Source organism: Ambystoma mexicanum, chromosome 1p (assembly GCF_040938575.1).
Source record: "Ambystoma mexicanum isolate Mex_15411 chromosome 1p, UKY_AmexF1_1, whole genome shotgun sequence".
Taxonomy (NCBI): Eukaryota; Metazoa; Chordata; class Amphibia; order Caudata; family Ambystomatidae; genus Ambystoma; species Ambystoma mexicanum.
Genome location: NC_090921.1, coordinates 473759812 through 473772814, shown reverse-complemented (window position 1 = coordinate 473772814; position 13003 = coordinate 473759812).

Sequence of the window (13003 nt, the reverse complement as noted above, 5' to 3'; positions counted from 1 at the left end):
ACATTCGCCTTTTAAGTTTCAGAGATTCCAAACAAGCCCTCAAAATGAAGGCACTCTGCTTTACACGGTATATATGCCCCCACAAAATGCACAAAATGACATGCCTCAAAATGCAGTCTGCCAGTGCCTCCACAAAACTACATACGCAAAATATACCGCGCCTGTGTCCCCTGAAATGACTTCATGTCGCGTAAGACATTGGGCTTCATTACAAGGTTGGCGGTAGCCTTTCTGGTAAAACCGGCAGGCTGCCGGTAAACATGCAAAATTTTCTGGCACCCACGAACCGCCAATTACTCGGTCATTACGGCCCGGTAATTGCCCAATCGTGGGCGATGCAAAAAAATGCTCCCCATCCCCATTTGTGCCCCATAGGGCTCAAATGGGATTCGGGAGGTCGGATGCACTTGCACCATTCGTGAATGGTGCCGGTGCATCTGACATGCTCTGCTCGCGGGTGCCGGTCTGCCTGCCAGGTAAGACCTGGCGGGCAGAGAGGCACCCGCGAGCAGAACTCGTAGTTTGCCGGTCCGGTAGCAACGGTGCCGGTAGCTTACCGGCCCCGTTGCTACCGGTCCGGCAAACTTGTAATGAGGCCCATTCTCTTACTCAGTGTATACGTTCCTATTTCACCATATTTCCAAGAATGCACTGTTCCCTTCTCAGGGTTTATACCACCACATGTCTACACAACACAGAATACAATGTGCCTTATTGTGACGGATTGTCATTTGGCTGTAGAAGCCCTGGCTTTTTTTATTTTTAATAATTATTAAAATGATGTGGGTAATTCCTTCTCTGAAATGGATTTCTGCTAATCAGATTCTGCTTTCATGAATTCCAAAAGCAATGCACCTGTATCCTGCTGCATCAGTATCCTGATTTGCAGCACCCGCCCTACCAGTGGCACAGAGCAGGTTCAGAGGTCACAGGCTCCCATTTGACAGCCGCAGTGACAGTCAAATCTCTACAGTAGAGAGGCTGCATTCAGGATATGCACCCCTATTCTAAAGCCCTGTAATTATGAGTCCACCTCCTAGTGTTAGAATAATCTTTAAATGTAGCCATACCTAAGTCATATAATGGTGGATCGTATTCTCATTAATTATTACAGCCAAAGTAATTTGATATCACACGTGTCAGCCCTGTGAGCCTATGCTGCGGAAGGAGTATGTGAAATTGCCTCTTTTTGTTCCTTTATAAGGGTAGGTAATGCCCTTCCCAAGAAGACAGCCACTCCACATGAAGCTTGCCTGGAACAGGAACCAAAGGCTTGGCCACACATCAAGATGCTACATTTCAAAGAGGCTTTGATCCTAGTGAGAAGAGAAGGGGCGGGCTTAGAATATACAGGACAGCTCTGTACAGTGGAGGAAGATGTCCATCATCTTTTTCATTCTAACTCTCTCTCTGTTTCCTGTCCCCTCCACTTCCTCTAGAGCAAAGCACTTTCGTTGTGATGTCAGAAGGGCAAAATCCATTTCTTTCAAGAACAGAGTTTGGACCACTAAGGAAGGCTAGTTGGTCCAGTCTTCTGCAAACATTTACCATTAAAACCACCACTTCTTTGAATCATCTTTGACTCATCCTTTGGACTTTGGTCTTTGGAAAGTCCTCCACCTGTGAGGTGAAGATGGAGGTCCAAGGCAGAGTAAAGCTCTGTCCCATAACCATACCCAGGGACCAGTGGGGTGAACTATTGGTGGAGCAAGACCTGCCTCTCTGCCTGCCACAGCTGTGCCAAGGACCTTGCCTTGTTGAATGACCCCTGTAGTTGTGTGTCAGTCTGCCCTGTGTTTTGCAGTGTGGGAAAAGGACTCATCTTACCCCTTTGCCCCTGGATTGAGACTCACAGTACCCTGAAAACGAAGACAGCTGGAATCCTAGTGTGTTCAGAGTTGAACTGCTTGGAGCCATGTTTTCAAGAATCGCTCAGCAAATTTGACCCACTAGGACCCTTCGGTGCTATCTTCTGCACTCTTCAATCTTCAAATCACTTAAGCAGTGCCAAAACGTCTGATTAGGCGCTGCCAAACCACCAATTACTGTAAAAGGTACTATTAACTATTAACTGCCCCGTGGTCCAATTCTGGGCCCTAGAGACTGGTTATGTCACTGAGTCCATTTTTGCATCCAAAAAACGGATCCTTTTTAAGAACATTGTGGATTACTTGCCTTACACTCCTGATTAAGACTCATGGTGCTACATTATGCTGTCTTTGAGTATTCTCTGTTCTTTCCTCGGGGCGGGTTTTGTGTAGTGTTGTTTTATTTAGCTATTCTTGCAGATAGTGGGCCTCATTACGGCTTTGGCTGGTTTTACCATGCGTCCTTACCGGGTCTCGCGAGGGGACCTCGTAATTTTGCATAATGGGTTTAACGGGTTGCCTCCATTAGCGGAGCCCGTTAACCCATTACGCAAAAGTCGTAATGAGGCCCAGTATGCTTTATTAAAGTATGTTCTTTTTTTTATATAGAAACTTGATTGGACATTCCATTAATTTTGGACTGTTATTCTTTGCTGTTTGGGGCTCAACTGAACCACTGTCATACCCCTCTTACGAGCATAGCCTCACCTTGGCCCATATTAACACAAACGGTGAAGGAAGTATATCTCTTAAGTGTGCCTGTACATTTATGATTGTGTTGGCTCTTCATTTGTAGCAGTGTGAGGGCTGAGTGGACATTTTAGCCTCTACTCATTCTTGTACTTTTATAAGGTAGAATCCAATTTGTCACATTTTTTTATTTTTGTTTTATTTTTTAAATGTTTGGTTTACATTCAAACCTTTCATTTTTGTTTTTATTCTCTCCTGTTGATTACTCAGGTTACATATCTTTCCTCGTTTTTGTTGAATCTTTCTTCAGATTCTTATTTTCCTTCATCCTAGCAGTGCGTTATCTTGTTTGTCTATTGTTCGTAATGTTGTTCCAGAAAGATATAAGAGCAAACACTAATTTTCTTTCATTTCCAGCAATCAACATCGCCCAACAACATTTAATATGGAGAACATCTGGTGCTCTGAAAGCCTCCAACGGACTACATGTTATGGGATGCATTATGACTCACTTGGTGTGGAGGTGCCAGCGGCACAGCAGTAGATGTTATTGCAAAAGATGGCCCCAACACCATCTCTCTCTGGGCCCTGGCACTCCTGGATGAAGAAGGAAACTCTGAGGCACATCATGAAGCAGAAGCAGGTTTTTCAAAAATGCAAGTTCTTTTATTTTCTTCCATGCAGGACACATCATACAGCAAGGACATCTCAGGAACTCTGCTAAAATCACTATGCTCACCCTCCCTTTTATACACTTTGGGAAGGTGAGGTAATGGCCTGATAAAAAGAACAGCCCCTTTCCTGCCTGTGATTCGTTGACTTATATGGCATGATATGGCATGATCAATGTACATTCCCTCGTCCTACTAGTGATTTCTTGGTGTAGAGATGTTCGTCAATTTTATTAATTTCAGTGCAGATGTAAAATTAGGTTACATTTTAAGATTGAGAGACAAACATCCACCAGCCCCCATGGTCATCATAACATTAACCTTCCTCCCTTGGAACCTCTCCCCACACCACATTCCACATCACCAGAACGTTCCCTACCTCATGACATCACACTTCAACCACCTGAATTATGTTGCTCATATAAAGGACGCTAATCCAAATCATTACAGTCAGCCTATCTGCCACTCAGAACAAGTCTGAACAGGTTTTTACTCACTTATTCCCCCACCATTGTCCCCTGTATGAACTGTTTATAAAATAATTCTCCACTGGTGTCATCATGACTCACAGCAATCCACCATCTTAGAAATCGCTTGACCATGCCTGACATATCACAAAATTGTGGATCACCCTATTTCTATTCATATTTTGATACCTGGTCCATTTCGTGTCTAGTTTTTTCGTAAAAAATATTTAAAATATACTACTTAACACACCTTTTATCATTCAAGACATTCTGACCTCATAAAATAGATCGTCCTTTAAAGAGCTTGTCTACAAAGCACTACATTTAACATATAACATTTAAAGTCATTGATCATCCCAACAAATTGTCTATGTTCGGTTTGAGGGGGGGTGGGTCTATCTCCATTACATTCAGTTTGAGGGGCAGAGAGTACTCATTCCTTTACATTATTTTCGTTTATTGTGATTTATACATTTTCATGGTCTTCAGGTGCTCTGGCGCATCTGAACGGAAGGAGGAAATGGGAGTGTTAGTGGTATGGAGAGTCAAAAGAGCTTTCTTGTGTTGTTAGTAGCTTCCTTTCAGAAAACCTGGTCACTGTGTGTTGTGTTTGCTTTTAGTTGGTGTGGTTTAGTGTGTTTTGGTGTGTATGGGTTTTGCGTTTCAGTGGTTTCGTAGTGTGTTGGGTTGAGTTGGGTGATGCAGGCTGTGTGCAGTTTGTTGTGATTTCTAGTGTGTGCTGTGGTAGAGATGTGTGTGTGTTTAGTTTGGTGGTTGAGTGTGAGTTTGTAGTTTTTAGTAGGGTTAGTGATGGGAGGGGTCTGTGCGCTTTTCTGCCTGGGTTATGTTGTTTTGGCTTGCTTCATATCCTAGCGTGATGGTTTGCATTAATATGCTTTATTTCATTGGGTTATGGTTATAGTTAATTCGGTTTCGGTTGGTTTTGGTTTTAGGTGTCTCTCCTTATTTTGTGCTTCTCTTCAATGGTAATTCCTGTTTAGCTACCAGAATACATTCTGCTGAACTCTGTCCAGACACCATCAAGAACTGCATAGCCTCACAGACACTGTGGTCATTCTTTACAGAAAGCCCCATAAGACTATAAATTCAAGAATGAGGTCTGCCTCACTCAGTGTAACTACCTACACATGTGGGCATACATGTCCCAGGATGCACCCTTCTTCCCTCAGTACACACACATGCTGTCGCTACAGGACCAGATGACCCAGAATGCACTCAGCCTCAGCACAAAGGCTCCTAACAGGAGTATATATAGCCGAATACGCTCCATGCTATGTTATGCACCAATATTGCATGCCCCATAATGCACTCTGACTCCCTCGGTAAAATGCATTTCACAAAATTCATTTGCATCACTCTGTACAGAGACCCTTAAGTACAACAATGCTCAGTGCAACATTCCTTAACTGACTGCATATCCCAGACACTATACAACTCTCTCAGTAGAGGCACACACATAAATGCACATACCATAATGCACTTGATTCAAGAGTAAAACTTTGAAACACAGCCTGTTGGAGTCAACTCTAAAGCCTTTCCACCCTGCCCCTAAACCCACTGCTCCCGACTCTCATTGATTGAGGCCTGGAGAGAAGGCTGTGGATGAGCGGAGTCTTCCGAAAATTCAGGAGGAAGCCATGGGCCTAGGGCATGGAGGGGACAAGGGGAACAAATCCCCCCACAATTTTAAGTGGGGGGGGATATAAGGTAATGTATCCCCCCCAGAATTTGTGTCACTTCAGCATGTAAAATATGTCTGCAGCCTGCAGCGCAGGCTGCAGATGTCATGCGCAGGGATGTCATTTAGGGGTCACCAGAGGTCGTAACTGCGACCTCTGAGGTCTCCCTTGCTACCCATGTGGCCTCCCTTGCTACCCCTAAAAAAAATGGGGAAAAAAGTTTCCTTTTTTTATGCAAGCTCCTGGGCTGTGGCCAGCACCATGTGGCTCTTTACTTCTCGAGTAGCTGGCTTTCTTATTCAGGCCTCTAAAAAAAAAAGAAAAAAAAGAACAGGGTTGCCACAAGTCTAACACTTTCAGCACTGACCCTAAATAAGAAAGAATAGGAAAACCAAATAATGTGTCTTTCTGGAATTCTATACAATAATTGATAGACTCATTAAAGGTTCATTTCAGGCACAATTCAGGGGGTGAGTCACTGATTTAGTCTGTTCTTAAACACCTCAACTCAGCCTTTCATCCTTCTGAGGTCGATAAATGAGTACCAACACAGGTTGGGTGATATTGGGTGTATATTTTTTCTATATAAAGCACTTAAGCGTAAGTGCTATATAATAACACATCTTTATCATTTGGCCATGAACGTCTGCTTGCATTCACAGTAATTCGGTAACATGAGTCTATACACACTGATCCTAATGATACATATGGCGATCCATTCTTGTATGAAATGTATATCACATTATAGTGATATTGTAAACATATTTTTCATAGTGTACTTAGGAACAATGCTATGTGATGCCACTTCCTGTTTTGTCAAGGGGTGAAAGGTTGAGTTCCATCGCTTCCTGCGATATCACTTAAGGGGTGGGGTCAAATGACATCACCTCCTGTGATGTCATCAGAGGTCAAGGGTTGTGTGATGTCACTTCCGCTACCACTGGGCTTCTAGTGAAATTACATCCCTGGAGCATGCAAAAGTACAAGTTAACTTCAGACTGTATGCAGCAGTGGGCTAAAACAAGAACTTCTGCTGCTTGCTCCTGCGTGCCCCACGCCTGTGCATTTGGAACGTACCTAGGCCGGGGAACTGCACATGCCCCTGCGAAGTGCATTGCTGCCCAGCCTCAGCTTCCAGAACGAAGGAGAAGCCAGGCAGCGACGCGTGCTCCTGCTGAGAGTGACTGACTGACAGCGTGTGTTAAGATCGAGGGAGACAGAGTGAGACTCTGACTGCCACTCGACCTCCTGAGACCTCAGCTACCGTACTTAAGGTAAGTCAAATGGCCCCCCTCTCCCAGGTGCAGTGCAGGCCAGCATAGGGAGCATTTACAAGGGGGAATGTGCCAATGTCATATTTATACAGTTTCTAAACACGTGCAGCGCATTGCAAACTGATCAGGGAATCCTGGCATCTTAATGTTTCATCATGAAGTGAAAAACCTGAGCGTCGAACCCTCATTTTATTTCCTAATAACAGGAAAAGACAGACTTCGCCCCATGCCTCGTGAAGGTTTCAAATTGCATGCAGGTGACCCAACAGCACACAAGTGGTAAATTGAGCTGTTCTGTGCATGCAATGTGCACTTTTAAACATTGAGCAAAATACATACGCCCCTGATGTGTTGCATGCACTGTTCATGTTTTGCATAGCCCCATTACAGAACGTAAATGATAAATCAACACCCAAGACCCCTGTGTTTTGCAACGTGCTCACGAGTGCATCGCAAACCTACGCAACTTCAGAAAAAAGCCCCCAGCTCAGAGGGATTCAATATTTACCGATGTTTACCCGCTGGTGGAACTCGATGTAGGTTGCCGCACATACACCAGAGCGCTATTCTGGGAAGGTCTCCATTGTTTGGAAAATTAAGCTATTTGTATATGTTGAATCTCATAATGGGGTGCATTGTGCAGTGTGGTCTTCCCGATAATGAGGGCATTCGTGAGGACCACAAAAGTGGGTGTTCTATGCAAGTTGCCTCAGCCTGTAACCGGAGCAAAGGGATGTGCTCACACGTCTGTGGATTCATTTGAAGCAGTTGAACCCAACTACGGTACTATGGTGGCTGCGGCTGAGGGGAGGTGTGCGTCGCAGGGAGCGGTTGGCCCGGGTCCAGGGGAGAGCTTGTTTAGGCTCTGCAGAGCTCGAATTCGGATTTAGGAACCATAAGTGTAGTGTGAGGTCAGAGCACCACCAACACCACGCCACCTGCACCTTGTGGGAATTAAAAAGCGGTTTAGAAATCGTGTCGACTACAAAGAATGGTCTGTATTACATGAATGCAGAAATGAGAAATTAGTTAGACCTGCACTGCAGGCTAATGTGCAAATACTACAAAGACTTGACACCACAGCTCAACACCCTGAAAATAAGTGCAGGCCAGTCACTAACATCGTGCTACTTACCTGGTGACAGTGACCCGAGAAAGCACCGTATGGCCTTGTTAGCAGGCCTCTTTCCCCATGGACCTGCGTGCCAGTGCACATTCCTGTCCATGCTCCGTTGCGGTTTCCTTTCCCTTGTGTTGTGTGTTTGCCTCCCAGAGTTCCCTGGGGTCCCTATGGTATATGCAGTATTAATGCTGTTGCTGTGAGAAGAAGCATGTTGCCATCTTCCCTTCTCCGTTCCCTTAGCACATCCAGAACAGTGCACTAGCTCATGGAAGTTCAAGTGGCTTATAATCCCCATTACCCACTTGCCCCCCTAAAACCTCCTGCTGGGTCCATACCTGGACTTCATCACCACAGAGCGATGAGTGTATGTATACTGACACTGCATACAGTTCAAGTGAGGCAAACATGTGGTCTCAGACCAGTGCAGTGCAGGCCGGTATGGGGGGGCAGCATCCGGCAAGCGGCTAGCAGCATTATAGTGTAAATAATAAATATAAGCATGTGTGCACAGCACTGGGTGGGCCTTGACTCGACAGTGACCCGGAGAAGACCCCAAATGAGGTACGACAATGGAGCATGACTAATAGTTGTAGAAAAGCGCCCAAGGATATCGAGGGTGCTCTGAAGACAGACTAAGGAGAAAGTGCTGAGTAAGTGTACAGAAGAGAGTTGTGGGGTTCTGGCCATGGAGGAATGGGAAGTGAGGGACTGGGGTGCAGTAAAGTGGGAGAATGAAAAGTGAAAAAGGGTTGAAAGGGTGCAGAGGACAGAAAAAGAGAGGAGCAAGGGAGGGGAGAGATGGGAATAAGAACAGAGTGCAGATGAAAGATGGGGATGGTTTGCAGCATGGGTGGGGTGACCAGTGTGTGCAGGGGAGAGAGGGGTTCAGGAAAGGCCAGAACACAGGCAGAGTGGTGTAGGGCAGAAATGTCATAGGATATGCTTCGGGATTAGATAAAGCCATTGATTTAGGGATGTTTGCACGGCACAGCACTGGATTCTCATTTCATTTCTAAAACTCAGGACATCATGTCCTTTCTCTCCTCCTCTCCCCGTCTTCCCTCTACTCCATGCTCTTCCTCTGACCCTTCTTCAGCCACCTCTCCCCCTCCTTCTCTGCCTTTCCCCTGTTCTCCCCAGATGAGGTTTCTAGACAAGTCTGATCTATGAAAGTCTCATCAAAACAGCTTCATCCCTGTTCCTCCAAAGCCATCAAGGATCACATTGACTCCCTTGCTCCTGCCCTGGCCAACTTCTGCAACTACTCCTTCGCCACTGGAGTCTTCCCTTCAACCATGAAGCACTCAATTATGCACCCTCTCCTTAAGAAACCCTCTGCCGACCCGTCTTGCCCAGCTAACTATCGCCCAATCTCCATCACTCCTTTCCTGAGCAAACTCTTGGAAAATCTGGCCATCTCCCAACTCAATCTTCAAACTGAATGTGTTGGTTGTCTCCATGATCATCACTCTGGCTTCAGAGCTGCCAGAAACATGGAAACTGCTCTCCTGAACATCCGTGAAGACCTGCTCTCCAACCTTGATTCCAACATCCCCTGTGTCCTCATCTTACTTGATCTCTCTTCTGCCTTTGATACAGTCAACCATGCCATCCTGCTCAACCGTCTCTGTGATAACCTGGGGATCACCGGTCAGGCTGTGGCGTAGCAGACTTCTTTCCTCTCTGATCGACCCTCCCAGGTTCCACTAGGGTCCTTCCTCTCCTCTATCTCTATCTCTACATGTGGTGTTCCCCAGGGGTCTAACCTTTCTACCTGGCTGTTCAACGAATGCCTGGCACTTCTTGCCCACCGCATTGCAGCGCTCTGCCCCAACTTCCAGTGCTATGCGGATGACACTCAGCTCACTTTCAGGCTACCCTCAGCCACCTCTTCTCCCTCTTTCATCTCTGACTGTCTGCCTGCCATACAGGAGTGGTGTGCCACCAATGATCTCTGCCTTAATGCCAGTAAGACTGAGATTCGCCTCATCAGCACACCCGCTCCCTCCTTTCCTGTCACTCTTTGGCTGGCCTATCTTGGCCCTCTTCCTGCTCCCACCTGTGAGGCCAAAAACCGCAGCATCATCTTCGACTCCACACCCTCCTTCTCTCCTCACATCTCTGATGTCTCTAGGAAGTCTCGCTACCAGCTGCGCCTCCTCAGAGGTATTCTTCCATTTCTCTCCTTCCCCCAGAAGCTCACTGTCTCCAGAGCTCTGGTTCTCTCTAGGCTGGACTGTTGCAACAGCCTCTTTCTAAATCTGTCTGCTACTCTCTGCCCTCTGCAACTCATCCAGAACAGGACTGCGGGACTTGTCCTTGGCCTCCAGCCCAGGGATCGTATCTCTCCAGGACTGAAATCTCTGCATTGGCTCCCAGTGGCTGTGAGGATTAAGTTCAAAACCCTCTGCATTGTCCATAAGGCCTTCTGGGGATTGAGGCCTCAATACCTTCAACTCTCTCTCCCTAAATATCTTCATTCTCAAGCTCTTCGCTCATCCGCCTCCATCTCCCTCAGGATCAGACGCTCCTCCAAGCAACGAGTTGGTGGTAGATCTCTTTCTTCAGCTGGGGCCTCCCTCTGGAACAGCCTCCCTGCCTCCCTGAAACTTGAGGAGATCATTTCCGGTTCAAGAAGCACATCAAAACCTTTCTCTTTGCTTCTGCTTTTTCTCCTCCTCTCCCCTGCTGACTTCCTGGCTGATACTGAAACTGTACTGGTTACCTGACCACCCTCTGATCTCAGACCCAGGCCCCCTCCCCCACCAGTCTCACTCCTGCACTGCCTTCCTGGCAAACCCCACACTTGGGGACTGTTTTTTGTATCCCTACAGTCCCACTACCAGCACTTGACACCTTGTGTCTGCACTTACCCTTGCATTTGCCACCTGCTGGCTTTACTTTTACTTTGTTTATTTATCTTATTATCCCATGTACTGCATTGCCCCTTCCCCCACCCCTCCCGCACTTTCCTCCTTCCCCTTCCCATGCACTTGCACAATCTCAATGACACCTGGCCTAGTAGGATAGTTGCCTGTCTTCCCTCTGTTCCCCCTCCCTTGCCTCGTCGTGCCTTGAAACACTTGTGTATAGGTGTGTTATAAATGCCATATCATATCATATTACAAAGCCATGTGTAGTTAATAACTTAATTGGAGCTGGGAATATACTACTGGTGTAATACAAATGTCTTATCCAGGGATGCCTTCAGCCACTCTATTAGCACTTTGCATTTCCTTCACTGAAGTCCTGCTAAAAACCAGCAATGGCAAGTGCTTGCTTGTGTATACGTATTGGGCATTTGCCAGGCACTGCCATTAAATGTCTAGGTATTTGTACCATTTTGCAGCTGCTACCAGAGGGTACCTAATACCACTATGGCGGTGGCTGGTAAGTGCCTTTTCCATGCCTACATTAAAACCCAAACAGTTGGTGTTGCCAACGCTTGTTTTAAAATAGGGATGCAACTGAATTTTAATAATAGAGGTCACCATAAGCCATCTGGGTGACCCAGAAAAAAATAAAGCAGAGCCTCGAGATTCACAAAAACACCTGTTCCGCTATCCATGTAAATCCAGTGAATACCCTGGTGCCGAGGTATGATTGCAGCCCATACACTGCTGTAAAGGGGCACACTCATATTCCACCATTGAGGGTTCAAGTGGAATAGGATAGGATGGGTTGGCCAAACTCCATAAAGCACCTGCACTTAAAGCGCAGGTGAGAGTATTATAAAAGATCTCTCTAAAGGTCCATCGCTGGGAGACCTGGAGAAACACAAGAAGTGAAACAGATCATCACACCAACTGAGGTGAAAGAGAAAAGCAAGGCCCGTGGGGGGAATATTGTTAAGACCAAAGTATTTCCATACATTTGGGTAAACTCCTGTACAATCTACTGGATATGTCAGTGAGGGGGAAAGATGTAAAGGAGTATCTGTGAGCAGGCAATTCCTGCTTCTCCCCGCCCAAGTCCCCAAGGTGTCCCCTGTCCCCCCCAGATTTTATGGGTCTCCTACACCCCTGGAGGAAGCGACAAGCTTTAAGCGAGGCCAGTAACTTGCCTCCTCGTGCTGCCTTCGCACCTTACCCCACAGTCTCCTGCATGGAAGGAGGTACACTAAACTAATCATTAAACCAGTGCGCCTAGTTGTTGGCATTGTCATGATTGTCTTTAGGCGCTCCACAACAGCTTTCAATGTATGTTCGTCACATCTATTAGCTCATGGTGAAACTCTTTTTAGTAAGAGCAAAACATGCACAACCATTAGTCAATGCACACTTATATGTTATATAAACTATGTTCCATGCTATGTGTGTATGAGTGTTTGAGTGTCTGTGCTCAAAAGGGCCACGTGCCCATCTTGTGAGGGGCCACCCCATGGCTGCCTAATTCATAAGTCAGGACCTAGTTTATTTACAAAACAGGAACAACACGCGTCATACCGTCTGAATCTGCTGCCTGGTTGTTGAACAAGCACGTTCTGATCTCATCAGTTAATCTTGCAATGTGGTCTGTGTTCACTGTAGTGCATTGCATTTGAGTGTTCACAATCGCACAAGTCGTGCACCCTTTTCACCTTTCTGTTGGGAATATATTTATCATGTGCAATAACCAAATTTGAATTTGAAATGCATATTAAAAACATTTGAGTGCCACAATGTTGTAGAAGCTAGCTCAGTGTGTTATGCACCTGTCGCAGAGATCCATGCTCATATGCCAGATCACCGTACCGAATTCCAGCTAGGCAGATTTGGCCATTCCTCTCTATGATGTTGATACACTTTGGTGATACTAACCCCATCTGTGCTACAAAACAGTGAACTTGCTCCAGATAGTGTTAGTTATAAAACAACTACCAAAGGATCAGTAAGCTTCAAGTCTAGAGCTTGGAACTCCAAGAAAAGGGTTGGGAAAGCTGGCGGCCACCCACAATGAAGAGCACGCAGTGCCAGTGGGGAGAGGTGATTATGCAGCCAAGATTTGCCACCAGACAATGCAGTGACGCTGGACAAATCATCGGATTACACTGTCGACAACTATGTTGTCTTCTGTGGAAAGGCTTTTCCACTCATTATTTCTTAGCTCTTTGCCTACTCGTTCTTTTCATGTTGGTCAATTTGAGTGAAGGGGTTGTAGGCAGAAGAAAGCGGCCAAATGTCAGAGGACTCCGGCTAGCTGATTTTTTAGGTCTGCTGATTTGACACAAA